Source organism: Diceros bicornis, chromosome 2 (genome assembly GCF_020826845.1).
Source record: "Diceros bicornis minor isolate mBicDic1 chromosome 2, mDicBic1.mat.cur, whole genome shotgun sequence".
NCBI classification, from domain to species: domain Eukaryota; kingdom Metazoa; phylum Chordata; class Mammalia; order Perissodactyla; family Rhinocerotidae; genus Diceros; species Diceros bicornis.
The window spans coordinates 93,600,069-93,627,117 of NC_080741.1; the positions used below are offsets into that span (position 1 = coordinate 93,600,069).

At 43.8% G+C, this 27,049-nt stretch overlaps 2 long non-coding RNA genes across 2 annotated transcripts; one reads left to right on the forward strand and one right to left on the reverse strand.

The window, feature by feature from the left end:
- The first annotated feature begins 1,426 nt into the window (after positions 1 to 1,426).
- LOC131420876 (uncharacterized) lies at positions 1,427 to 4,124 on the forward strand. The gene is made up of 3 exons (XR_009223704.1): positions 1,427 to 1,472; positions 1,876 to 1,977; positions 4,072 to 4,124. It is a non-coding gene; the product is annotated as an uncharacterized LOC131420876 (long non-coding RNA).
- A 3,475-nt stretch (positions 4,125 to 7,599) lies between these two features.
- Positions 7,600 to 17,737, reverse strand: LOC131420885 (uncharacterized). Its single transcript, XR_009223706.1, has 3 exons — positions 17,503 to 17,737; positions 8,600 to 8,681; positions 7,600 to 7,888 (listed from the first exon to the last, which is right to left on the reverse strand). It is a non-coding gene; the product is annotated as an uncharacterized LOC131420885 (long non-coding RNA).
- Between the last annotated feature and the right edge of the window lie 9,312 nt (positions 17,738 to 27,049).

Consider the following 27,049-nt stretch of genomic DNA (forward strand, 5'->3'; position numbering starts at 1 on the left):
GCCTGGTTCGGAGCTGAGCTGCCATGACCCTCTTACTCTTGCCTGGTGTGAGCTTCTGGAGGCCACTGAGGCAGAGCCAGAGGGTAAGGGGGACTGCAGTCTGGGTATTCCTGGAAGCGAGTGGGATCTGTCCTGTGTTTAGAAGGACACAGGGAAAGTCAGCTATGTGGGTGAACCTTTCTCTTTATCCCGCTCCAGCGCCAGCTGCAGAGCTCCAGCCAGCAGCAGAAGCAGAGCAGTGGGCAGTGGTGGAGGTAGAGCTGGCTCCAGCTCCATTGACACCAACCCCTCTAACGCTGGAGCCAGTGTCCCTTCCACCAGCAGTGTTGGAGCTGGAGCAAGGGCTAACATGGGCTCCAGCAGGATTGGGAGCTGCTGAGCTGGAGTCACCTGGACCATCATTTCTAGTGGGAAGTCCATCTCCACCTGTGGCCCTTAAGGAGCGTGAGAAGCCTAATCGCACGGCCTTCCCTCCTAAGCTGGTGTTGGAGTAGTTGACCATGATGGATGCGGTGAGCAGCTGGGCTCTCAGGGCGGAGTGCGGCAGGCCTTCCCTCTGCCATCACTGCCCCAGACCTGATCCAGACTCCTATGACCTGGGACCAAATCCCGGCTCCACCCCTTACCAACGATACGACCTGGCCAACTTTCTGAAACCCCAAGCCTTTGCTGTCCACCTGCAGATCACAGAGGTGGACATTAAGAGGACCTGCTGCACAGAGTGGCTGTGCCAACTCCATGAGGTAGAAGAGATGGAAATCAGGGCAGGGCCTGGCCCATCATTGTGGGTGAGGGGAACTTACTGTGTACAGCCAGGTCCCTGGTGGCCCAATTGTCTGCTCAGGAGGCTCAACAGCCTCAGGACTTATTAGACACTTGATGTGTATTTTCTACAAGGGAAACAGACAAGGCCCGTGGTTGTAGCTGCCACGGGGGGATGTGCATCAGAATGTGGAGTGGGACCAGAGGGGGGATCAGGGTGGTGGAAGATGCCTCCTTGGGATGAGCCGACTTGGGCCACCACCTGGAGCTTGGAGTTAGCCAGGATGGGCTGGATGCAAATGTCCCTCTCCCTTCCCTGCCAGTATTGGTTCCTGGGTCATCCTGTGCTGGGTGTCCGCAGTGGACAGAGAAGAAAAGCCAGGGCTTTTTCTCATAAGGCTCAGGCCACATCCTGAGCTTCCTGAGCTGCAGCTCTAAACTGTGACTCCTGTGTGGGACTTTGGGGGCTGTGGACACAGAGCTGGGGTGTGGCAGAGCTGGGTGACACTCCCCCTGTTCCCCAGGACCTCTTCCTGAAAGTGTTGCCCTCTCAGTGCCTGGGCTCCACCTGGGGCAAGAGGAACAAGCCCGGCAATGAGCACCTGGCAACCACTGTCCAGGCCAACATCGACCACTTCAGAAGGGTGGCCAGCTTTGTCGTCCCCACCTGCCTCGTGGACCCAAGCATGACGGCCCAGGACAGGGCGAGGGTGGTGGAGCACTGGATCCAGGTAGCCCAGGTGTGCTGTGGGAGGACCAGTGGAGCCCCTCTCTGGAGCCTTTGGAACTGCCTCCACCTTTATCAGCTCCCAGGATGGCAGTGTGTGGTCTAAACCCCCGCACAGTCCCTAGGCCCTTCCTGCCAGGGGCATGCTGGCCTTGACTCCAGTTTCCAGTGGGAGGATGCTCACTTCCTACCTCGCTCCTTCCCTGGGTTGAGCTAAAATCCTCCTCCCTGTGAGTGTTACTCTTTGGGTCCTAAATGTGCCCTTCTGGGGCTCCTTCAGCATCTGTCTCATCCAGGAGGGGAGATTTAAATAGAAGGGGACTGAAGCTAGAGCAAGCAGGGCTCCAGCGCCCCACCACACAGCTCATTCTCTTCCTTTCCCCAAGAGTGCGAGATACTGAAGAACTTCTCCTCGCCCTGCACTGTCATCTCTGCTCTGCAGAAAACCTCCACAAGCCACCTGAAGAACACATGGGGGAAGGTTCCCGGTGGGTAGGCCTCTCTCTGTAGGAGGACCACGGTGGATGGGGGATCACCCATATGTCTGCCATTGGCACCTCAGGCAGTTGGGAACCCCTGGGAGGCAGCAAATGCTGAGGACAGGGCCTGGGCCTCAGTAGGAGGTCTCTAAGCCTCCCGGGGTCCTTAGTGCACCAGTTCTGCTTCAGGACTCGGCTTCCCTAAGTGTCAGGTACTGAGTTGAGCCAAATTGGGGATTTTCAAGTGTTTATAGCAACAGAACTCTATGCCCAGTTGAAACTCAAAACTGTCAAAACAGAGCTGGTCTGTAGAGCTGGGGAATGGAGACCCCAGTGACCAACACGAGAGCCCCACCCTGGCCCCACGAGAACTTAGCGCTCAGAGGAGCCCAGTGAGAACACTCCTCCAGGCAGTTTGAATCTCTCGGATTTGCAAAGAAAAAGGATTTGCATTCAGACCCCTCACATTATCCCTAAATTTATCCCTCGTTCTTTCCCCTCCCCTGAGAGAGAGCTCCAAAAAACTTAAGGAGCTCTATAGCCATGACAAGTCCTTGAGCAGAGAACTGATGATCAAGGTAGAGTGGAGGCTGGGGGTCTGGAAAGAGAAGAGGGGGGAAGGAGGGGGACAGGGCAGGCTGTTGTTTTGATAGTTTCTCACTTGAACATTCTCTGAAACATTCTCGGCTATCTCATCCAGATTAACAAGCAGAGGGATCTGTTTGGCCCATGGGCAGGTGGGGTGCCGTTTGTGGGCAGGAGGCCCTGGTCATGGGACACAGTGGTGTTGGCTGGGCTGTTCCAGGAGAAGATGCTGAGCTGGCGCCATCAGCAGTTCTCTGGCTTCCATGCACGTCCATCTTGCTGGATGTAGCTTCTTCCAGGCTGTTGGGTGGTTGGGGTGGGTTTAGCCCTCAGCCTAAACCTGTCTTCAGGAAGCCAGGCCCCTGCTGCTCCTTCTATCTTCACCACATCTCCAAGGGTGCCTGCCCCTGCCTGCCCCAGGGAAGTGCATGGTAGAGGATTCCATGGCCCAGGTGGACAAACAGGCTGCTCATCCTTGGGTCTGAATGGCTGGACCAGAGACAGATGTGTGTGCATTGTGGGACCCCCCCACTGGACCCCTAGAGCAATCACTCGAGTCAACCACAGGAGTCTCACCTCAGCGCCTGGTTGGCAATGACATATGCCCCAGGTGGCTTATGAGAAGCGTCTAGGCAACTGATGGATTCTTAGTGGATTCTGCTGAAAGGACTTTAGTAGCTTCATGTAAACGGGGAAGCAAAATGTCCTGTCACCCCCTTCCATGTTGATCAGAGGTGGCACCTTGGGGGTCCAGTTCCTGAGCGGATAAAGAAAGAGTTCAGTGCAGGGGAATGTCCTGAGGGGTTCCTTGGGGAGGAGAAGGCTTTGGCATGGCCTCTGGCCCAGCCTGGGGGCCAGACACTCCACGGGACTGGGGCAGGCAGGAGCCACTCAACCAGACTCCCAAGACACCCCGTGCTCTCCATCCACGACTTGGCCCAGGACCAAGATTTGAGAGCTCAGGGGACAGGACTGTTGTCAGTGGTGGGGCTAGGGGTTAGGCAAGGATGTTGTATCAGGGCCTCTGGCTGAGAGGCAAGTGGCCTCTCCTCTGTGGGCCCCTAAGCAACTCACTGCCCCTATTTGGGCCTCTGTCTCCTCATCAGGGAAATGGAGGGATGGTGATTGTGTGGTGCAGGCCTCACAGGGTGGTGATGAGATAAGAGGGAGGAAAGGAATGTGGGAGCTTTCTGCGTACTCCACCTGGAGGGATGAGGGCTAGAACAATGATGACAGTCATGTGACACTGAGTCCTCATGAGAACCTGTGTGGTAGCTGGAGTTCTCACACCTTCCAGATGAGGAAGCAGGCTCAGGGAGGCCAGGCCACAAGCCCAAGCTCACACCCAGAGTGAGAGTTGGAGCTGGGCTTGTTCTGGAATCACAAGACCTTGGAGGATGGAGTGGCATTGGTACCAGTTGACTCGAGTCAGATGTCCAGGGTCGGAGGCCAGTGGTGCTGGAGAGAAATGGGGCGAGGGGAGTATGGCCCCGCTGACGCTGTCCTCGACCCTGGCAGGAGGGGCCCTCCACGTTTGCCCCCCCAGAGAGCAACCCCCAGAGAGTGAAGGAGAAGCAGTGAGTGTGCCTGTGGGGGAGGGGCTCTTCGCTTCCAGCTGGAGGCCTCAAATCAAGAGAGTGGGGCCCTTCCTCTTGGTGCCACATGTCTGAATCCCCCAGTAGAAGTGACCAGGAGGAGGGCCTGGAAGAGCTGGTGCAGGATGGGTTTGTTGTGGGGAGGGCCAGGGACCGCATACTCTGTGATTTGCCAGAAGCCAGCCCTGGGAGGTGAGGAGGAGGAGTGTGGTGTTCTTGGGGTGTGAAGGGAGGAGGAATTGAGGGGAGGCTGCTGAGGGTCCTAGGCTGCTCCTAGAGGGAACCCTGGGGTGGGCCAGGAGGCTGAGGGTGAGGACTTTTCAGGGGAGGGTCTGCAGGGGGTCGACTTGAGAGCAAGGGCTCATCCCACCCGCACCCCGATGTCACAGGGTGTCGTCCCCTATCTTGGCACTTTGCTCAGTGACCTGCTGATGCTGCATCTGGCGATGGGTGACTATCTCGAGGTGGGTGCACCTGATGACCAAGCAGGGAGGACCAGGATTCTGGGCCTTGGGATGAGGGAGCCCCCGAACTGAGCTCTGGGCTCTCAGCACTTGGCACATCTCTCATGAGAGACTCGCAGCCGCCCCTGGGAGCTGGGGCATCAGGCCCATCTTAGGGATAAGTGAACAGAGGCTCCACCTGAGACACCCATTCCGGTTCCCCAGGCTGGGGAAGCTCAGAGCTGCCTGATGGCGCAGCCGTGTGAGCTTTTATCTGAGCTGGACTCAGCCTCTCCCACCCATGCTGCCCATGGAGGGAGAGAGAAGTCGGGCACCCCCAAGTCAGGCAGCACGTAGGTGGCTGAGCAGTCCCCTCTGCCTGAGGCCTCAGCCTCCAAGTCTGTCATCAGAGAGGGTCGTACTGCCAGGTCCCTCAGCCTCACCCCCATGTCCTTCTCTGGAGCCCAGAGACCGTCCTAGGTCCAAGTCCTGTTTTCTCTGCATGCCCCGCCCCCTCTGGGGACCTGGCAGTAGTGCCACATGAGAAGGGGTGGGCATAGGGGGCTAGTCAGGCTAGGGGGCTCTGTCTGATGGACTCTGGCTGTCTGCCTTCCAGGGGAATGAGATCAACCTTGAGAAGAGGACTGAGGTGAGCAGCCGTGGCACTCCCTGCAGGGGAGGGGAAGGAGGTGGAAATCAGAGATCCTATGGACAGAACAGTCCCTGGCTCCACACCCTGTATCTTACATTGAGTGGAAGAGTTTGATAACAGAGAAGTGGGAGACCCACCCAATTGGCGGGTGGGTTGAGGGAAGGATGGCATCAAGGAAAACTTCCTGGAGGAGGGGATGATTATTCCCATTCTGAGAACTGGTAGATCTTGGATGGAACTGGAGGGAAGGACTGTTCCCAGGACTGGTCCCCTGCCCCACTCCTCACTCCCCATAAGGCCCCTGAAGCATCCCCCACCTAGGCCCTGTGTGCATCCTCTCCTTCATTCTGGTCCCAGGAATACCGAGTCATGAAGGAGATCCTGCTTCTCCAGGAGGCTGCAAAGAATTACAACTAGAGCCCGAGGAGCGATTTGCGGCCTGGTTCCGGGACACGGAGCTGCACAACGAGAATGAGAAGTGAGGCCAGGCAGGAGTTGGGTGAGGGCAGGGGTGGACTCTCACTGTTGGTCAGTCCAGAGAGCCTGTCTCCGTGGTCCCCCACTCATCCCCAGGCCTTATTGCATGGTGACCTCTGGGACACCCAGAATCCAGCTGCTGGGCAGGCAGTGGGGGGACACCTGAGGTGTGGCTCCTGGTAGGCTCACAGGTGCCTCTCTGTCCTGTAGCTACAGCCTGTCCTGCCAGCCAGAACCTTAGACCTATTTGGCCTGCAGAATACCCAAGGCCAAGAAGAACCGGCTATCATCAAGGTCAGGGGTGAGTGAGTGTCTGGGCCGGGGTGACTGACTCCTAGGTGTTCAGTAAATCTTCGGGCTAAGTGTGGCCTTGGGGAGTTGGACAGCTGGCACTGGGGTCCTAGCTCCACTACTGAGCAGTCCTGTGACTGGGGTGACTCTCTTCAGCTTCCTGAGACTCCGTTTCCCCCTCTGTGAAATAGGTGATACTAAATGATCGCTCACGTGGCAGGGACAAATGTGGTATTGGTGGCTGACGGCACTGAGCACAGGGTCTGAAGCACCCAGTGCAGTGGGGACAGGGTGGGGGGCCATGAGTCTAAGGGAGGGCCCCTCCTTCAGGGTTACCAAGTGGCATTTTGAATCTCATCCATTGGGAACACCCTGTAAGACAAGTGCCAGATGAATCGCTTGATGCTTGTGAGTTATCCCCTCCTTTCTGATGGCTGCAAGTGTCACCCAGACACACAGGCTGGACTCTGCCAGGGAAGCCTTCTCAGGACAGCCAGAAGCTGAGGATGACTCCTGGTTCCCGGCATCCCAGGCCCTTCCTGACATGGCACAGCCACCCAGGAAAGTGATTTGATAATGGAAAGACTGGGAAGGCGATACTTCGCCTCCAAAGAGAAAGAGAAGTGCCAATAGCGAAAGCTTGATCCCTCAAATAGACTATTAAATCCCAACAAGCAGTGGGTTCTTGTCAGATTACTGATGCCGAAAAGATCTCTTTTGATAACAGCACGATTCCCCAACTGCCATGTCCATCTTCATGAATCAAGTTTCCAACACATATGGATCTAAAAAACTGAGGGAAATCTGGTATTTCCTTAGATGCAACTCTGAATTAGCATGCAAGAAGGAACACAAAAATGGAGACCTAGAAGTAAATATCTAATTTGAGAACATAGACATCAAAGTGCTTTTGAAATAGTATTTTGGAATCTATTGGAATATTACACAAAAAGAATAATCCACTTTAAGTAGGTTTTACTGTGACTGTGAGGGGAAAAACTGAATCATCCCGTGACGTTGATAACTCGCTGTTGACTTGAAAGTAAAAATAAATAATGTGCATAGTAAAGGAAAATGAGAGAACAGCATGAAAAAGGAAGATCCTTCTCTCCTCACCTGAAACTCAACCTCTAACCTCAGCAAGAAACCGCTGTCTATATTTTCTGTCATGCAGCAGAGTTTAATAAAAGAAACGTATTGGTATATTTCAAAGTTTCAAGAGCTCAAAGCAAGGAAACATTAGGGACGCTGCCAAGAGACCTCACTAATGTTCTGCTCCATTTCATCTGCTGTCAGGACGGCCTTCTTGGCCCCTCACTTTCTCTGCCTCACTAGCAAGTCTGTCCGCCATCAGTGCTACCACCAGTCTCTCTCCTGTGCTCTTCATTGCCCTTTCCTCCCTCCTCATACCTCCCTCAGTCACCAGAAATTGTTGGCTGTGGAGCTGTGGAATGCCCAGATCAGCTCCTGGAATCATCTCTGCCAAATCTGAAGACTGGCAGGAGTGGGCATCGGACCTGGAGTGCAGACCACCTGCAAGAACACCTGGTAGGGATTCACCTGTGTGACTAGGTACAAGTTTTTGCAACGCTTTGGCAAGATTGAAAGGACTTACCAGTTGTCCTGCACTGCTGCAGGCCTGGAGTCCTTGTGGTCTCTCGGGCCAGCAGACCTGGTGGGGCTGGTCCAAGGTGTCCACCCAGAGCCCCTTCATTGCCAGGATGGGATGGGATTCTAGTAACCTGCCTCTTGAATATGTCACTGGACATCCTCAAAGGGATGGAGATGTTTAAACCAGGCTTTGGTTTGGACTGGTTCCCACAGTTACACTGCTTCCTCTGTGAACACGTGACTATCATCATTCTTTTCCTCTTACCCTACAAAAATAAATCATGAAATTGGGTCAAATGATAAAGGAAGCCCGCCTCTTTAGGACAATTATCCTGGCTGTTTTGTACTTCCACCCTCCCTCTATCCTATGGGGATATATCTGACCTGTGTCCTGGGATGTCATCAGGCAGATTTGCATCAAGAACAGAAAGCTCAAGGTCAAAACTCAAGGCTACTCCAGATCATTTTTCCTCCTCCATCCTGTTAACACCCCCTCCTTGTTTGAGTATGATTCTATCCTCTTCTTGTTCTTGTCACTCTCAACCTCATAAGTCCTGGCACTCCCTTTCAGGACAGTCGGTCCCCAGTCCTTTACTAAATCCCAAATCCTACCATTTCTGTGTTTTCTCACTATGCATTTGCTTAATCCACTGACCACTTGGTGTTCATAGATGTTAAATCAATAGTGACATTATCAACCACCTCCTGTTAGCAACTTACTCCCATATCCCAGGTGTTCACATAATCCAAATGGTTATGTTCAAAAGTAAATAATTCAGAAAACATATTCACCCACCACAAATTCTTGATCTCTAATGTTTTTATTCAAACACTCATACAGTAGATAACTGTCCCTCACGATCAGAAATAATGCCAGATCACCGATCATCATCTTAATTTCCTCCTACACCTATCAATCTTGGATTCCATGGACTATGATCTCAATAATTTCCTTGGAATAATAAAAAATTCCTTACCACTCATTTATGTTGTAAACCTCCAAACCCAGAAGATCCCGATTATCTACCATGCAGCAGCTACTGCTGGTCTTATAACAAGCTGAAAAAAAAGCATGAAACATGATCTTTTGGTACCACTGTAAATACAAAACCATCTACATCAACTGGGAAGCATCCATAATGCCTGGAAATTTTGTTCTCTTTTTTTGTGTTGGCTCAATAACAAAAAGACAAATCAATTTAAAAAATGGGCAAAGGACCAGAGTAGACTTTTTCCAATGAAGACATACAAGTGGCCAACAGGTTTATGAAAAGGTGTTCAGCATCACTAATCATCAGGGAATGCAAATCAAAACCACAATGTGCTATCACTTCACACCTGTTAAGATGGCGATTATCAAAAAAACTAAAGATGGCAAATGTTGGTGAGGATGTGGAGAAAAAGAACCCTTGTGGGAATGTAAACTAGTACAGCCATTATGGAAAACAGTATGGAGCTTACTCCAAAAATGAAAACTAGCATATGATCCAGCAATCCCACTTCTGGTATATGCCCACAGCAATTGAACTCAGGGTCTCAAAGAGATACTTGCACTCTAATGTTCATTGTAGCTAATTCATGATAGCCAAGATATGGAAGTAACCTAAATGTCACTGATGGATGAATGGATAAAGAAATGGAATATTAGTCAACCTTGAAAAAAGAAGGAGTTCCTGCCATTTTTGACAACATGGATGGACCTAGAAGACATTATGCTAAGTGAAATAAGGCAGACAGAGAAAGGCAAATACTCACTTATACGTGGAATCTAAAATAGTCAAACTCATAGAAGCAGAGGTTAAAATGGTGGTTGCCAGGGGCTGGGGGGATGGAGAAATGAGGAGCTGATGGTCAAAGGATACAAAGTTTCAGTTATCAAGATAAATAAGTTCTGGAGATCTAGGATATGGCATAGTGCCTACAGCTAACAAGACTGTATTGCATACATCACATTTGCTAATAGTGTAGACATTAAGAGTTCTTACCACAGAATAATAGTAATAAAGGAGGTAAGAGAAAACTTTGGGTGGTGATGGATAAGTTTTTGGCCTTGATGGTGGTGACAGTCTCAAGGGCGTATACTTATGTCCAAATTCATCAAGCTGTATATGGAAAAGTATGACATAATCGTCGATTCTTATGCACTTTGAAACACGCCATGTCCTCAACACAAGAGAAAAAAATTTGCTAACTCTGTATGGGGACGGATGTTAACTGGACTTATTGTGGTGATCATTTCAACATATATACAAACATTGAATCATTATGTTGTACCACTGAAACTAATTTAATGTTGTATGTTAACTTTACCTCAATAAAAAGAAAAACACAACAGACAAAACCATTTGAATATTGTAAATGAGTTCAGTGAATCCCTGAAACTGCCCCATGCCCAAATGAGAGTTACAGGAAGCAGAGAGGATGAAGGAAGATGGAAGAAAGTTGTACAAAACGGTATTCAAATTAAAATCATTTAGGTTGCTATCAGCTCCTTGTGGCAAAGTTCTGTGAGCACCGATCTACTTTCACATTTTTCCTGGAAAGACATACCTTCAAATCCAACCCTTAACAGTTTCATCATTTGCTTAATAAGACAATTTCAACTTAATAAATAAAACCAACAGCATCCCTTATGTATGAATAAAGTTAGTGAACTTTACAGAGAAAAGAGCATATTTGCACAATCTCAATAAAGGAAACAGAAGAACTGAATGATGATCGATTCTCATTCAAGCTTATCTTTGAAAGCCAGTAAAACCAGGTTATCTTTTCAAGGATGTGTGTAGAGCTGTCAACCTTGGAAGAGAGAAATAGTGTCCTCCTCTGGAGCAAAGGGCAGGCTTGCTTACTGCCCATTATGATAAAAATAACACCCCTCCCCGGGCCAAAGGTCAGCAGACTTCCTGCCCATTATCAAAGATTTGAGTTCCTTAAGCTCTGAGTTCTTGCAACCCTCTGCATGTCACCTGGCCCACTGTGTATCACCCTGTAGGCAGTGGGATTTAGTGAACCAGTGCAAATGTTGATACTCTGGCCACTGGTATTGCTGTGTTATTAAGTCCTTTGTCTCTGACCCATGGGTCTCGTGTCTTTTGCCAGCATCTGTAAGACCATGGTAGCTAACTTATTGGTTTGAAGGTAAGGTAAAATATCAGATCTGTCACAGTTCCTGACAAGCCCTTAAAGTAAGTAGTAGTCTTAGGAACAGAGAGCTTATCCAGAACAATATGCATGGATGGTCTTCATAGAAGACTTCATGCAACCAAAACTTTAATTAGTCTCTCTGACCTCTTTTATTTCTACCCCAAGTAGAAGGAGAGGCACCAAGCTTTATAGACCTAGGGCTTGTGCAAGCCACCTGGAGACCTAGTCACCAGAAACTTCCCATGGGGAGCAAAAACAGATGGGCATATTTTCAAAATGGACCCATATGCCTCCTGATCATCCAAAAGACAGTACATTATCATAATTTATGATGACTTGATTCATTAAAATTTTGTGATGGGCCAAAGATACACTTCTAAGAGGAGTGAGACACATGGCAGTTGTAAGCAGATTAACACATTTGGTGGATATCAAAGTCTGAACTAACTTTAATGTTCTAATCAATTAAAAGGTACAACAAATTTAATTAGGTAGATTAAATTATATTTAATGGTATGCCTGATTATTACTCTGCAATAATGAACAAGCAACTCGTGTAAATAACTATAATTGGTCTTTAAAATATGATAGTCAGGACTGTTTGAGATAAGCTGGAGAGAAGGAAGGGGAGAAATAGATAAAAGTTAGTTGCTCTGAGGCAACTCTCAAGACCCCTGGATCTACATGTAACCCAGGAGATCGAGGCAGATGGCTGTGTGCCTAGATCCTCCTGCACTGTGGTTCTCAGGGATGTCACGAGGCTGACGCAGCTTCCTGAATCGTGTTTACACATCCATGTGTACAATACCCCTGACCATGGGGATGAACCACCATTCAATCATCCCTTACACCCCTCTAATTAACAATTAGATTTCAGAATCATTGTACCATTACATGATAATTTATTCCTCAAACCCGTAGGATGCCGAGCTAAAAGAAAATCAAATTTCAATGGCTTCTTTTCTTTGAAGGACCAAGATGTTCTTTCACACTTAGAATCTGGATTAGAGGATAAATCCATCAAGTCAATGGAAACAACTTAAGAAATGGAGAGAGGGATATTTCATTCATATATACACAGCTTGCACTGTGGCAAAAATAGAGTTATATTTTAAAAAATTAGGATGTTTTGAAATTTTATAGATATTGAAGACTTTGTTCTGCTTATATTCCCTTTGGTTTACCAAATCAAACTCATTCCTTAATGGGCATTTCTAGCATTGAGTGCTAATAACAGTGGCTTTTTAAAATTCTTATTTTTCCCAGGTCAAAGACCAAGGGAAGAGGTCGTCGAGAGGTCAAGTCTAATCTACCTACGGATGTGGCAGCCTTAACTATGGATGTTCAAGCCAGACATTGCCAGCAGAACAATATCTCTTCACCTATAGGTGAGTTTTTACTAGTAATCACAGAGACTTGAGGATATCAAAGGAAATTCTTTATTAAGAACCAAAGTTATAGATTCCTTATATTGGGTTCATTACTTTGAATTTTTGACCCAAATCATATACATTTATTGGACCATGTTCAATTGTATGATCTTTAGAAGATGCAGCCTACAGCTGAAGAGAAACAGATACAACACCAATATCTTATCCTCTCTGAAGCCCAACTGAGAGCCCCTGGAGTCAGAAGTTTTTAAGACAAGAAAAAGTCATCTTTCTTCTGAACAGAGAGAGTAGAGGCTATTCAAACATTCAACTTTAAATTGTTAACATGACTTGTTAGAATGTGATGGAGCAAGCATAATACCTTCGAAGTTTCATGATTTTTCCCCAGAATACTGAGAGGGATGGCCTTGAAGTCCAGTTTTCCCATAAATGTCTTTATTCAGTGATAAAATTAATTTCTCTATAAAATAATTCCCATAGTGTCGGCCCCATGGCTTAGCGGTTAAGTGTGCACGCTCCACTACTGGCGGCCCGGGTTCAGATCCTGGGCGCGCACCAATGCACCCCTTCTCTGGCCACACTGAGGCAGCATCCCACATACAGCAACTAGAAGGATATGCAACTATGACATACAACTATCTACTGGGGCTTTGGGGAGAAAAAGGGGAAAAAAAGGAGGAGGATTGGCAACAGATGTTAGCTCAGAGCCGGTCTTCCTCAGCAAAAAGAGGGGGATTGGCATGGATGTTACCACAGGGCTGATCTTCCTCACACACAAAAATAATAATAATAACAATAATAATAATAATTCCCATAAAATTGTTAAAAATGTATCATAGTCTCTGACTAAGAGGAAACAAGGCAAATTGAGCAGTTGAATAGCAGTGTAATAAATTGCATACAAGGATCTTACGGCAGCATTATGTGTAATAGTGAAACTGGATGTAATCCCATCTCTATCAAAGAAGAAATAAACAGATCATGGTATTCCTGTTCTTTGGAGTACCTCTAAAACTTCTAAAAAGCTAAGTTAGAGTGACGAGCACTGATAAGGAGAGACATCTATGATATATGGTTTGGGAAACAGTAAACTGCAAAATGATGTAGTTATGTAATTTATGTTACAAAAACTTTATGTGTATTTATAAATTCATAGGAAATGTCCAGAAGAATAAGCCGCAACCTCTTAACAATAGTTCCTTCTGAGTAGGGGAGTGAGTTTGCAGGGAAGGGGATGGATGGGGGAGGTTTCACTTTACTCTACATAGATCTGGGTAATTTGACTTTTTTTACGGTATGTATTTCTTTCATAATTAGAAAAATGAGTGATGTGACCGTTTGGTGCAGGGCAACAGTATTATGTTCACCAGTCTCTGTACTATGTTAGTGCACAGCACGGACTGTAGGAGAAAGCCCAGAGGAACAATGAACACAAAGAAGACACGACACCTGCAAAAAGTCAGTGGAGTATTTCTACATAACAAACCTTCCAGGCGAGTGACGGTCAGTACCTTCCACTGCTCCAGCTCTCGCAAGAAACCTAGAACCTGCCCAGGGTAAGCTGGAGGACCATGCCCCACTAGTCCACTCCCCACCCAGGGCCTGTTTGTGCAGGGTGACTGCCATCAAGCAGACAATGGACTCAGGATGGGGCATGTGCCTTTGGGGCGGCTGGCAGAGAGGCACAAAGTGGAACACCAGCTAAGTGCACACACCTGAGAGGCGGAGTTCCAGGTGGAGACTCAAAATGTACCAAGAAACTGTGTGAAGGAAGCTACTCGACCTCTCTGAGCCTCAGTGTCCCCCCCTGTAAAATAGAGATCACAGGCCTACTTCACAGAGCTGTTGGGGAAGATACATAAAAGTGCCTGTGACAGTCAGTGTCACATTATTAACAAAGTCACCTCCGACTTCAGAAAATCGATGAAAAGAATAATGTTGATAAGACCAAAGATGAGATGCCCAGCTTCATAAGTAGCCCCAACAGCATGAGAATGAGAGGAGCTCCCAGTAAGCAGGGTTCTTCACAGCTCCGCTGGAGAGGATGAACATGGGCTACAACAAAATGAGTGGCTGTTGTACAGTGACTCGTGTAGTGAGAGTGGGTCCCTAAAGACACTGTGAAATACAGTTACACACAGTGGCTCCTAGGAAACAACTACAAAGCAATCAACGCAGCAGATAGGAATGGGAATGGGGCGAGCAGAGGAGGGTCAGAGCCACAAAATCTGACGGAAGACACTGAACCACGACGAGCACCTAGCTCTGTCAACAGCTGCTGTAGTTGTGCCAGGAGATCAAACATCTGACAGCCATTATGGGGACTTCTGGGAGCACAGTGGTCACTGCAGCCACACCCCAACAGCAGTGCATCGGAGCACACAGACCCCAAGACTTTCCTTTCCATTAATCCTTGTTTTAAGATGATGAATATCCTCATGTTACAATGTCTCTTCCAACACTTGTGGACGAGTGTCATCAGAACCCCCTGAAGAGGTCACAGGCCAGAGTAGGATGGAACACTGGGGGCTAGGGGAGCAGCGCTGCACCTGACCACACGGACTATCATCTGGGCCTATTGAACATGAAAGAAGAACCCGAGGATGTTGTCTAACGAGACTTCCCCGTCTTGCCGCATTCAGAGATACTACAGAGTTTCTCATCCGTACTTTACAAAAATGTTAAAGAATTCATGTGTCATTAATTCATAAAGAGGCAAATTCTTGACAAAGTGACAGGGTCCAGTTTCCATGACCAGGTTTTTCAGTTGTTTTGATAATATCCCACATTCAGGAATTCGACATGTATCCTATTGGGCTGTGTAATATAAACAGGGACCTTTTTTTCATGAAGATCAACGCCTAGATTTTTAGGGATGACATAAATCATGAAAGCTGCTAACCATTCCTCCACAGGTTTCAAAAAGACTTTTAAGTTAATTTACCAACCTCAGGAAAAGAGAATTTGGCAATTCAAGTTTTTTTTGTTTCTGCATTCAAATGTACAGTACAACCAAGAGAATGAGCAGAAAAAAATTAACAGGAAGGTCTTGCTTGCATTTTATCTTTTGGAAATAATCAGGATATTTTATGCTCTGTTCCTTTCACCACTCTAATCAATTTTTAAAGAATATGGTACCTCTGACTATCCCTAGGCGTGTTTATCCAGGAATCTTGCCGGAATCCAAAGCAGAGATGTTAAAGCTGACGGGTTTCAAATGCTGCCCAAGTGCTGTCTACCTTGAACATCCCTCTCCCAAAGCTGAACCACCGGTCTCTTCCTGAGGGATCAGAGTTGCCACCTGTGTCCCTAAGAGATGGGCCACTCAGGCCTGAGCTGCGATTAGAAGATCAATCTAAAGGGCAAAATGCTTAAGCTATTCTCTTCTTAAGGTTGCTGTTTCAGAGGCCTCTGCACTGGAATGTGTTGGTGAAAACGGCCTACTAGATACTTGCCTGGGAATTGAGTTGTTCTCCTCTGCTCTTAGTTGATCCTGGGGAAACCAATGATTAACCTCACGGATGCCTCAAATTCCACATCCGCTAAAAAGGCAAGCAACAGCCCATGTTACCATCCTGCAAAGCTCGTAAGTTGTGCTTGCAAGAAAGGCCACAAGGGCATATCTCTCCCAAAAGCTGATGAAATGATGGCACTTTGGCTGGCGAAGGCAGAGGGCAGCAGGCAAAGTGGGAAGTTTCTGGGATGTCAAACCAGTTCCCATAAGCAGTTTAGAGAAGCACCTGGCCCTGGACTTGGTATGAGGCTGTGGAAAGACCCACAGGCACGCAGGTGGGAGGAGGAATCAAGCCACAGAGGGAGGCGGTGTGGAAGAGGCACGAGTCCGACTTCAATTTTGGACAAAACCAGTTGCACTCTGCAGGCCCGCGGCGGCCCATGCAGCCGCCACACCCTCCTAACTCTCTGGTCCCGCTCGTCCCGTCACATCCCTCTGGGACTCAGTCCACGTGCAGCGGGTGCTGGACCAGAGTCCTGAGTCAAGGGTGGTTTGGCCCTCGGCCAAGTGCACACAGCCCTGCTCCTCCGCCCAGGGTTAGGCACCGCCCCCATGCCCACAGTCTCCTGGGATTTGTAGTCCTGCAGTCCTGCAAGCTCCCAGCTGGGAGCGGTTAAGAGACAAAAGCTCCCAGCATACACAGCTAGGGACCCCAACTCCCACCTTGTCCCTCCACCCCTGGGCCCCGTCCCTCTGCTTCTCCACCCCACCCTCTACCCCGCCTCTTCTCTATACCTTGCCCACTCTCTATGCCCTGCCCACGCCCCAGAGTATGCGCAGTGTGGTTGGACTGTATCCCTTGAGGCTGGTACTCAGGTAGGGGTGGGGCTCACCAGCCTGGCTATTGCTGAGGATGCTTGCAGCCCTCGTGGAAACTTCCTGGCCAGTATTTGAAGCGTAAATTCAATATCTCAAATGGAAATACCAGGTGCCTGGGATTCTGGAATTTGCCTTTTCAAGGCCACCTGTCCTACCATCCCCTCCATCCCTCCAGGCTGCCATGATCCTCCCTCTGGTTCCCGTGGTCAAGGTCGCTGCAGAGATCCTTCCCTTGGACCCTGCCCACCTGAAGGGCCCATACCCATCATAAAAACTCAAAGCCATGCCGCTTGCCAAATTGAGGCAAAAATGGAAAGATGCAGGGGGCCACGCAAGGGTGAGGGCATTAATAGATACTTGGAAGTATTAAAATCCGTCTGATGATGTCATGAGTGAATGTGTTCCACTTTAAAACAAAACACTGCTGTTATTCTGAGATATTGAGTTAGGATCTTTGTGCAAATATGCAGGATTTAAAATGTTTATTGATGTATAACATGCGTACAGAAATATATGCAGAAGTCATCCATGTAAACCTCAAAGAATTATTACAAAGTGAACACACTCCTGTGACCAAGAACTAGCACCAGCTTCACTCAGGCTGGGACAATCCCTTTCTCCCTCCTTCCTCCCCAAAGATAACCGATATCTTACCAGCAAACACTGTATATCGGGTTTGTCTTCTTATATGAGTTTTATTACAGAACAATTTAAACAATATACGAAATAAACAAAATAGCATAGTAGGCCCATCACCCAGCTTCAACAACTACTAATCGTCTGCCAGTTTTGTTTCATCCACACTCCATCCCATTCCCACCTCACTTTATTATTCTTTTAGTCCTTTGTGTGTGTGTGGGGTAAGATGTACGCACACTAAAAGGCACAAATCTCAACTGTACAGTTTTGGCAAATAAACATGCCCATATAACCTTCACCCCTTTAAGAACAGAATAGTTCCATCACCCCCAGAAACTCCTTCCTGTTCCTTCCCAGGCAATTTTTTCCTTACCCCGAGGCAACCACTGTTCTGGTTTTTTCATCATAGGTTCATCGTGGCTGAAATCGTCCCACGTGTTTTGTTTTCTGTCCAGCTTGCCTCCCACGGCACGAGGTTGATGAGTCTCTCCCAGCATGTGTGTGTCAGCATTTGCTCCTCGGCACGGCTGAGGGCGTTCTGCTCTGTGGTTGCCCCGCAGTGCGCTCGTTTTTCTCCTGGGGACGTGCAGGTCATCTCCTGTGAACATTCTTGTACAAACCCTTTTTGTATGCTGCTTAATTCCTTTATTAGCATTTAAGTGACACACCTTTGCATTTTTTAGTGGTTGGTCCAGATTACAGTATGCATCTTTAACATATCACAGCCTACCTAGACTTAATAGTGCACCAGTTTAATCAATGTAAAATATGGAAGTCTTGCTACAGAACAGTTCCATTTACCTATGTCTGTCCCTTGTGTTATTGTTGTCATAAATTTTACATCTACCCATGTTATAAATCCCACAATACAGTGTTATAATTTTTCCTTTAAATAGTCATAGGTCTTTTAAAGAAATTAAGAGAAAAATGTTAAGTATTTGGAGGGTGATGCTTTGAGGCTCTGCAGATGTACTGTTTCTTCTTTAAGTTTCACCCACAGTTTTTGCATTCATCAGTCAGTCTTGCTCACAGTAATTATTACTGTGGTGTTCTAGTGGCGATTTTCTATTTCAGCCTATCCAGCCACGTTTATTATTTGGAATTCTGTGAGGAAGATTCCCCCCCTGCCTCTCCCTTCCTTCTTCCTCTCTTTCTCTCATTCTTTTTTTTTCTCTTTCTTCCTTCATTTCTTATTTAATCTATTTTATATCAGTATAGACTCATGGATATTTATTTTATTCTCTGGGTAATAATCCAACGCTACTATTATTTATTTTGTTGCTCACAATTTTCCAGGTTGAGCCATTGGGAAGTCTTTCAGATTGATTCCTTTTGACACATCTCATCATTTTCTGTGTTTTTTTAAAGCACTTTCCCACTTTCTGGCACTACAAGATGTTCCAGGTTCATCTTGTATTTTCCACCTCCAGCCCTAGAATTAGCCATTTCTCCAAGAAAACCTGGTTCTTTTTATTGGAGAATGATATAAACCCAGATCTGGGAGCTAGGTGTGCTCATTAATACTAGGGTGTCACTGTTTCTAGACCCTCTCAACAGAGCTTGGAAATGTACGTATGAATATAAACTCAGGTATACACATCTATCTATTGATCTATCAATCTATCTATCTATCTGGACACATATGTTAAAAGAGACATGGATTTATACTGATACTTCCAACTCCAATCCAGCACCACAGAGTTTATTCCAACATTCTCCTTTTGTTTACATGTAACTTCTTTTACCAACAGTGAGAAACTTAACTCCAGTTATCTACAATATATTTACTAATGTGTCAACTAGTTTCAGAATTGCTAATCCATACCCTTATGAAAAAGAAATTTATCACCTAGAGTACAGTGTTTGTGTGCAGTACTTTAGTTTTACAGTATCCCATCAAAACACTTTCTTCCAAAGTTACTTAGGTCAGGACCTTTCATCCCCACCCCTTCTGTGTGGTTATGTCATATGCTTGTAATACAGTGAGATTCATTTGTCACTGCATTCCATCTGAGTTCCCCAACATCCTGATTGATTTTTAAAATTTGCAGAGTAAAATTCACTCTTTGCGGTGTATAGTTCTATGGGTTTTGACAAATTTATGGTCGTGTATCCACGTCCACAGTACCATACAGAGCCGTTTTTTTCACCCCCCAAATTCTTTCATACTGTCTCTTTGTAGTCAGTCCCTTTCCCCACTCCATCCCTTGGCAACCATGATCATTTTCCATCCCTATAATTCTGCCTTTTCTAGAAAGTCATATAAATGAAATCATATACTATATAGCCTTTTTAATCTGGCTTCCTTCACTTAGAGAAATGCATCCAAGATTCATCCATGTTGTTGTGTGAATCAAGAGTTTATCCTTTTTCTTGCCAAGTAGTATTCTAATGCACCACAGTTTCTTTCTCCATTCACCTGATGAAGGACATTTAGTTTATTTCCAGCTTTTGGCAATTATGAATAAAATGGCTATAAAGATTCACACAAAGGTTTTTGTTTAAACATTAGTTGTCAATTTGCTTCAGTAAATACCTAGGAGTGGGATATCTGAGTTATATAATAAGTGTATGTTTAACTTTATAAGAACCTGCTAAACCGTTATCTGAATGCAACTATCGTGTTGCATTCCCAGTTCTAGTTGCTCCTAGTCCTCACCAGCACTTGGTATTTGCAATTTTATTTTTTATTTTAGCCACCTAATAGGTGTGCGGTATCTTATTGTGGCTTCTGCTTCCTTTTTGAAAGTGAGTTCTGCTAAATATAGAATCCTGTGTTGACTTTTGGGTTATCTTTCTGCACTTGAAAGAGTCATTTTGTTGTTGAGTTGTCTCTTTTGTTTTTGATAATGTATCATCCATCATTCACATTATTTCTCCCTGTATGTAATGTCTTCTTCTGTATATGTGTATTTCCCTGACTGCTTTCAAGATTTTCCTTTATCTTTGGATTTTAGCAGCTTGACTATCATGTGCCTAGGTATGGTTTTATTTTGTATTTTATTTTGTGGGTTTCCTGACTTTTTTGGATGTAACATTTTAGATTTTCCACCAAATTTTGGAAGTTTTATGCTATTACTTATTGATTTGCCTTTCTGCCTCACTTAATTTTCCTGTCTTTCCCCTCTCTGCTGGGGACTCAATCATCTCACAGGTTGTATGGCTCTCTTCATTTTTCTTCAAAATTTTTACATTCTTTTCTTCAGACTGGATAATTTCTATTGCCCTATCTTCATGTTTCTTCTACTGTTTCTAATCTAATGGTAAACTCAAAGGTATTTTTTTATTTTATCTTCCTATTTGGTTCTCTTTTGTAATTTCCATTTCTCTGCTGAGTTTCCACATCTGTTCATTCATTATGAGAATATTTTTCTTTACCATCATGATCATCTTTATAAAAGCTACTTTCTTATCCTTGTCTGCTAATTGTAACATCTTGGGGATAGTTTCTACTGCCTGCTTTTGGTCATATATGGATTACATTTTCCTATTTCTTTAAATCTCATGATTTTTTAAATTGTGTACTGGAAACCATGAATGGTAGTTATAGAGACTCTGGATTCCACTGTATTACTTTGAAGAGTGTTGTTGTTTTTCTAGCAGGGAGTTAAATTGGCTGGAGTGAAACTCCAATCCTATCTCCTTTACAGTGAGCATAGCTGAAATCCTCATTCAGTTCTTTCATCTTCCAACTGCTGTATTTACACTAGCCTCTCTAGTGCCTACCCTGCATGTGTGCTGTTCAAAGATCTGCCAATTTAGTGTGTGTGTGGGTGAGACTTTCATACATATTTTGAGATTTTCCTCTTTGTGGGTCCCTCTCTCCCAGAATTTCTCCCCTAACTTTCCAGCTACTCTGCCAGCCCCAAAATACATCCTCTAACATTACAAGTAAGACTGTAGTTTTTCCCCTGTCTGGGCCATGTACAGATTTTGGAATGCTTTGAGGCAAAAGACTCAAGCTTACAAATATCTCCTGGTGCAATTCCCATCATTTAAGGGAAGACTCTCTCAGTTCTACTTGCTTTTGGAAGAGATTTATGCATACACACGTATACACGTTCATTATATGTGTATTACATATAGATACATGACTCTATATAAATATATATAATATTTTATGCAGATTGTATCATTGTTATCTGTGAGTGTTAGTTCAACAAGCTACTCCACCATTACTGGAAGCCAGATCTCGGTTTTGTTTCTTTTTTGGGTTTTATATAAATGGAATTATAAAATATATAGCCTTTTGAATATAATTTATTTTAGGCAGCATTATGGTTGTGATATTTAGCCATGCTATTGTATGTAGCTAGTGTTTGTTTATTTGTTGAAAATAATATTTTAAATGGTCATAAAGTATGCATAACATAAAATTAACCATTTTAACCATTTTTAAGTGTACAGTTCAGTGACATTCAGTACATTCACATTATTGTGCAGCCATACCCTCCAACCATCCACAGAACTATTTTCACCTTGCACTGAAACTCTATGCCCATTAAGCAACAACTCCCTGTTGTCTCTCCCTCTTGCCCCTGGGAACCACCATTCTCCTTTCTATTCCTGTGAATTTGACTACTCTAAGTACCTTATATGAGTAGAATCATACACTATTTTTCCTTTTGTGGCTGGCTTTATTTCACTTAGCACAAAGTCCTCAAGGATCATCCATGTCATAGCATGTGTCAGAATTCCTTCCTTTTTAAGGGTAGATGGTATTCCACTGTGTGTATACACATTTTTTTTGTCAGTTCATCCCTTGATGGACACTTGGTTTGCTTCCAGCTTCTGGCTATTTTGAATAACACTGTTAACGAGACAGGTGTATGTATATGTCTTTATACCTCTGCATTCAGTTCTTTTGGGTGTATACCTATAAATGGTGTTCCGAGATTCATTTTTTCACATGTGGGAGGGTTCCCCACACCTCCAACAAGCAATTCTTGGAATGTCAGCTGGTCGTCAGATAATTAAACTCAATTTGATGCTGTCAACCCAGAGACACATCCGATTCCACAGGTTGAGGGCTCAGTCCTATAAGACTGCACATCCACCCAACCTCACCTCAACTTCACATGCCAGTTAGAAGCCCAGGCTGTTACCTGTAGTTCTGACTGACTGGCTATAAACCAGAGGTTCCCACAACCTCCTCCTTGGATTTGATTAATTTGCTAGAGTGGCTCACAAAACTCAGAGAAACATTTACTAGATCACCAGTTTATTATACAAGGATATACTCAAGAACAGCCTGATGGAAGTGGTTCAGAGGGAAAGGTATGTGAGGAGGGGCACAGAGCTTTCATGTCATCCCCAGGTGCACCACTCTCCAGACACTCCTTGTCATTGCCAACCTGGAAACTCTCTGAACCTCATTCTATTGGGATTTTTATGGAGGCTCCCTCACGTAGGCATGATCAATTATTAACTCAGTTTCCAGCCCCTCTCCCCTCTCTGGAGGATAAAGGGTAGGGCTAAATATTCCAAGCTTCTAATCAGGGCTTGGTCTGTCTGGTGACCAGCCCCCATCCAGGAGCCATCCAGGAGCCCACCCAGAGTTGCCTCAATAGAACAAAAGATTCTCCTAGTGTTCTTATCACTTAGGAAATTACAAGGGTTTTAGGAGCTGTGTGTCAGGGATAGAGTCAATGACAAATATTAGAACAAGAGATGCTCCTAGTGTTCTTATCATTTAGGAAATTACAAGGGTTTTAGGAGCTCTGTGCCAGGAACTGGAGGCAGAGACAAATAAATATATTTTCTATTATTTCAGAACCCATAAGTGGAATTGCTAGATCATATGGTAATTCTATTTTTAACTTTTGAAGGAACTACCATGCTGTTTCCCAGTTTTATATTCTCATCCTCAGAGCACAAGGGTTCCAATTTCTCAACATCCTTGCCAACACTTGTTAGTATCTGATTTTGTGATAGTAACTATGCTATTGGGTGTGAAGATGTATCTCATTGTGGTTTTATTTTGCATTTTCCTGATACTTAGTGATGTTGAGCATCTTTTCATGTGTGTACTGGCCATTTTATATCTTCTTTGGAGAAATGTGTATTCAAGTCCTTTGTGCATTTTTAAATTGGTTTTTTTTAATTGTTGATTTGTAGGAGTTCTTTATATATTCTAGATATTAATCCCTTATCAGATATGTGATTTGCAAATATTCTCAACCATTCTGTGGGTGGCTTTTTTACTCTGTTGATAGTATCTTGTGATACAGAAAACGTTTGCATTTTGATGAACTCCAATGTGTTATTTTTTTTGTTGCTTATGTTTTTAGTGTCATATTAAAGAAATCATTGTTGGCAATGGCATTTGGATCCAATGATATGCAACTTTTATCCTGTGTTTGCTTCTAAGGATTTTATAGCTTCAACTCTAACATTTAGATCTTTGATACATTTTGAGTTAATTTTTGTATATGGTGTAAGGTAAGGGTCCAACCTCATTCTTTTGCATGTGGGTATCCAGTTTTCCCAGCACCATTTGTTGAAAAACTTATCCTTTCTCCAATGAATAGTCTTTGCATCCTTGTCAAAAATCATTTGACCATATATGCAAAGGTTTATTTCTGGGCTCTCTATACTATTTCATTAGTATATTGTGTGTATTTATGCTAGTACCACACTGTTTTTACTACTTTGTCATAAGTTTTGAAATCAGGAAGTATGACTTCTCTAACTTCGTTCTTCTTTTTCTAGATTTTTTTGACTATTCAGGGTCCCTTGAGAGTCCATATGCATTTTAGGATAGATTGTTCTATTTTTGCAAAAAACGTCATTGGAACTTTTACCTCTTTGAGTAAGTTGATTCTTAAGTATTTTACTCTTTTGATGATATTGTAAATAGAAATGTAAAGTTTGTAGATTTCTTTTTCAGATTACTTATTATTAATGTATAGAAGAACAACTAATTTTTGCATGTTGATTTTGTGTCCCACTACTCTACAGAATTTATTAGTTCTAAAAAGTTTTTTCTGGAATTTTTAGGGGTTTCAACATATAAGATAATATTTGTAAGCAAATATAATATTACTTCTTCCTTTCCAATTTGAATGCTATTTCTTTCTTTTTCTTGCCTAGTTGCTTTGGCTAGAACTTCTAATACCATGTTGAATAGAAGTGGTGAATGTGGGCCTTCTCCCTGTGTTCCTGATCTTAGAGGAAAAGCTTTCAATCTTTCACCTTTGAATACGATGTTCTCTGTGTATTTCTATATATGGCTTTTATTACGTTGAAGTAGCTTCCTTTAACTCTGAGGGTTTTTTAGTGTTTTTAACATGAAAGCATGTTTAGTTTTGTCAAACGCTTTTTCTGCATCCATCGAGATGATCATGTTTTTTTTCCTTCATTTTGTTAATGTGGTTTATTACATTGATTCATTTTCATATGTTGAAACATCCTTGCATTCCAGGAATAAATCCCACTTAAAAATGATGTATAATCCTTTTAATATGCTGCTGAATTTGGTTTGTTACTATTTTATTGAGGATTTTTGTATCAATATTCATCAAAGATATTGTAGTTTTTTACAATAGAAATTGTACTTTTCTATGCTATTCTATTGTGGTTTTCTATTTCTGTAGTTTCAAAGACCTGTCGTTTTCTTTTCTCTTAGCGTCTTTGGCTCTGATATCAGGATAGTGCTAACCTCATAGGATGACTTTAGAAGTATTCTCTCCTCTTCAATTTTTTGAAAGTGTTTGAAAAGAATTGATGTTAGTTAATTAAAAAAAGGCTTTGGGCCCAGGAATAAATTCAGCATAAAATCAATACAAATAAATATGTTTTAAAAATGTGAAAAAGTTGTTTTCCTAAAAAAATTAAAAATTAAGCAAGTACATCACTTATCACTTTATTTCTTAAAAGTTTTTTTAACCTAATAATAAGCATGAACAAATTGTTAGAATTAAAATGACTCAAGTGTTAATTTTCTTCATTGAAAATTTTCTGACAGAAGTATATGATGCCATCATGTATGACATCTTTTATGAAAAAATGTTCATTTTTTGTAGTATTTGAGAACATCATGAATTTTCCCAGTGACCTCTGATATGCAAAGTTACCTTTTCAACATATATGTCTTATCATCACCTTTACCAAATTAACAAACTCTGTCAGGTGCTAATTAACCAACTACTTTTCATATGATTCAGGTTCTCCGCCATTAATTTCCCTAACCATCAGGAAATTCTACAACTTCTGCAAGATTAACAATTTTACTTTACACTGTATTTCTCTCATGTGGTTTAAAACATCCAAAAATCATTGATAAACTGACTCTGCCCAAACTAAAGCATGGTGAATTATAAAAGATGGTCTCTGTTAAGTGGGGAGGGATTTCAGCTTGAACTTAATTTTACTAGTGGTCAATTTATTACAGTGCATTGTTCTGTTAAGTATTTCACTTCTTTTTTTTTTTTAAAAAGTGATAGTTGAGGGCACTTAGATAATAAAAAGTTGAGAAAATAAGGAACTGATATACTCTGTAAGCTTCAAATGTTTTCAAGCATAAGATACAATAAGAACTAAAACTAAGAAATGGCAGAGGAAATAGAGATAAGAGGATGAAATTGCAAAACTGAATCTATAATAATATCTCAATGGCTAGCTTTGTGGTGCCAAGAAGGTGGTGAAGTCAAAGAATTCATAAAGATGATAATAAACAGACTGCAAAGAAAAAAGACTGAAATTTTTATAGAGAGAATTTTTACAGCGATATGACAGATATAGAACAGGGAAGAGAAGCTGGAGTGAGAGACTATCTGCTTCTTAAATTACTCCCACGGTAGAGAACAAAAAGCCAATTTGCTGAGACCTTTGTTTCCCTCTATGACCCTATCTTTATCTGCAAAATCTCAGCCCTGGATCAATGTCACAATTCTCCTTTTCCATCCCTGGGAACAGAGCAATTAAGCTCATCTGAAACCTCAACCGCCCCCGCCTGTGAAATAATTCTCACAGAGGAGCGAACTGGAGGTAGGATTTTTGGTTCTGAATTCAGCTAAATATCTTCAAAGAATTGTATCTGGCCTTCCTTATCCAGGGCTATCAGTGAAGGGCTGGCTGGCTTTCAGAGAAGACCAATTCACAGTCAGCTGAGACATTTTCTGTTGAGCCTTCTAGAGAAGGCTGTGGTGCTTGTCAGTAAGAGTTGATTTCTATACAGGTTATATTTTATTTTATTCAGAGATTTATAAAGAAATTTACATGGTAAGTATTACTTATTATCAAGAAAAAAGTTTGTCTATTCTCTGGTCATTTAAGTAAAATCCTCCTCTCAGGGCCCACCCATGGACAAAGCCCAGATTTAATCTCCAAGAGTCTGCCAGGTACACTGTGGTCAGTGGGAAGGCCTCAAGTTGGGAGCCTGTTCCCTTGTGTCCTGTGCTGGTACTTAATCTTCCATCTCTTCAGGGTACAACTAGACAGAGGCTCAAAGGACTTGACATTGGAGAAATGTATTTTTCATTATCTGTAGACTTCTACACTTTTCAAAAAGATTCTCAGCATTTCCAGTAATTGTGCAGCAGTTTACCCAATACTAAGGTTCTCACTATTAAAAATTAAAGTAAATAAACTTTGAAAGGGAAAAAAGTGATCTTTGCAATTTTGTACAGAATCTATATAATGGGTGCATCCTTATAAATGTTGGAAAGATAACAAATTTAACTCTTTTGGTTAGTTAACACAGTAAGTGATATACTTTACATATTACCAATTTTGAGATTATTTGTATCTAAAAATACTGCTCCAAACCCCTAAATCATTGTAAGTGGTAGAGTCTGCCACCTGCTTTGGCTGAACAATTATGTACAATAAGTCAACCAAAATTCCTCCATTCCTGTATAATCTTATATGTGGGTGGGTGGTAATGGTTAGTTCTTACAGATTGTTTGAAAACGGGCATA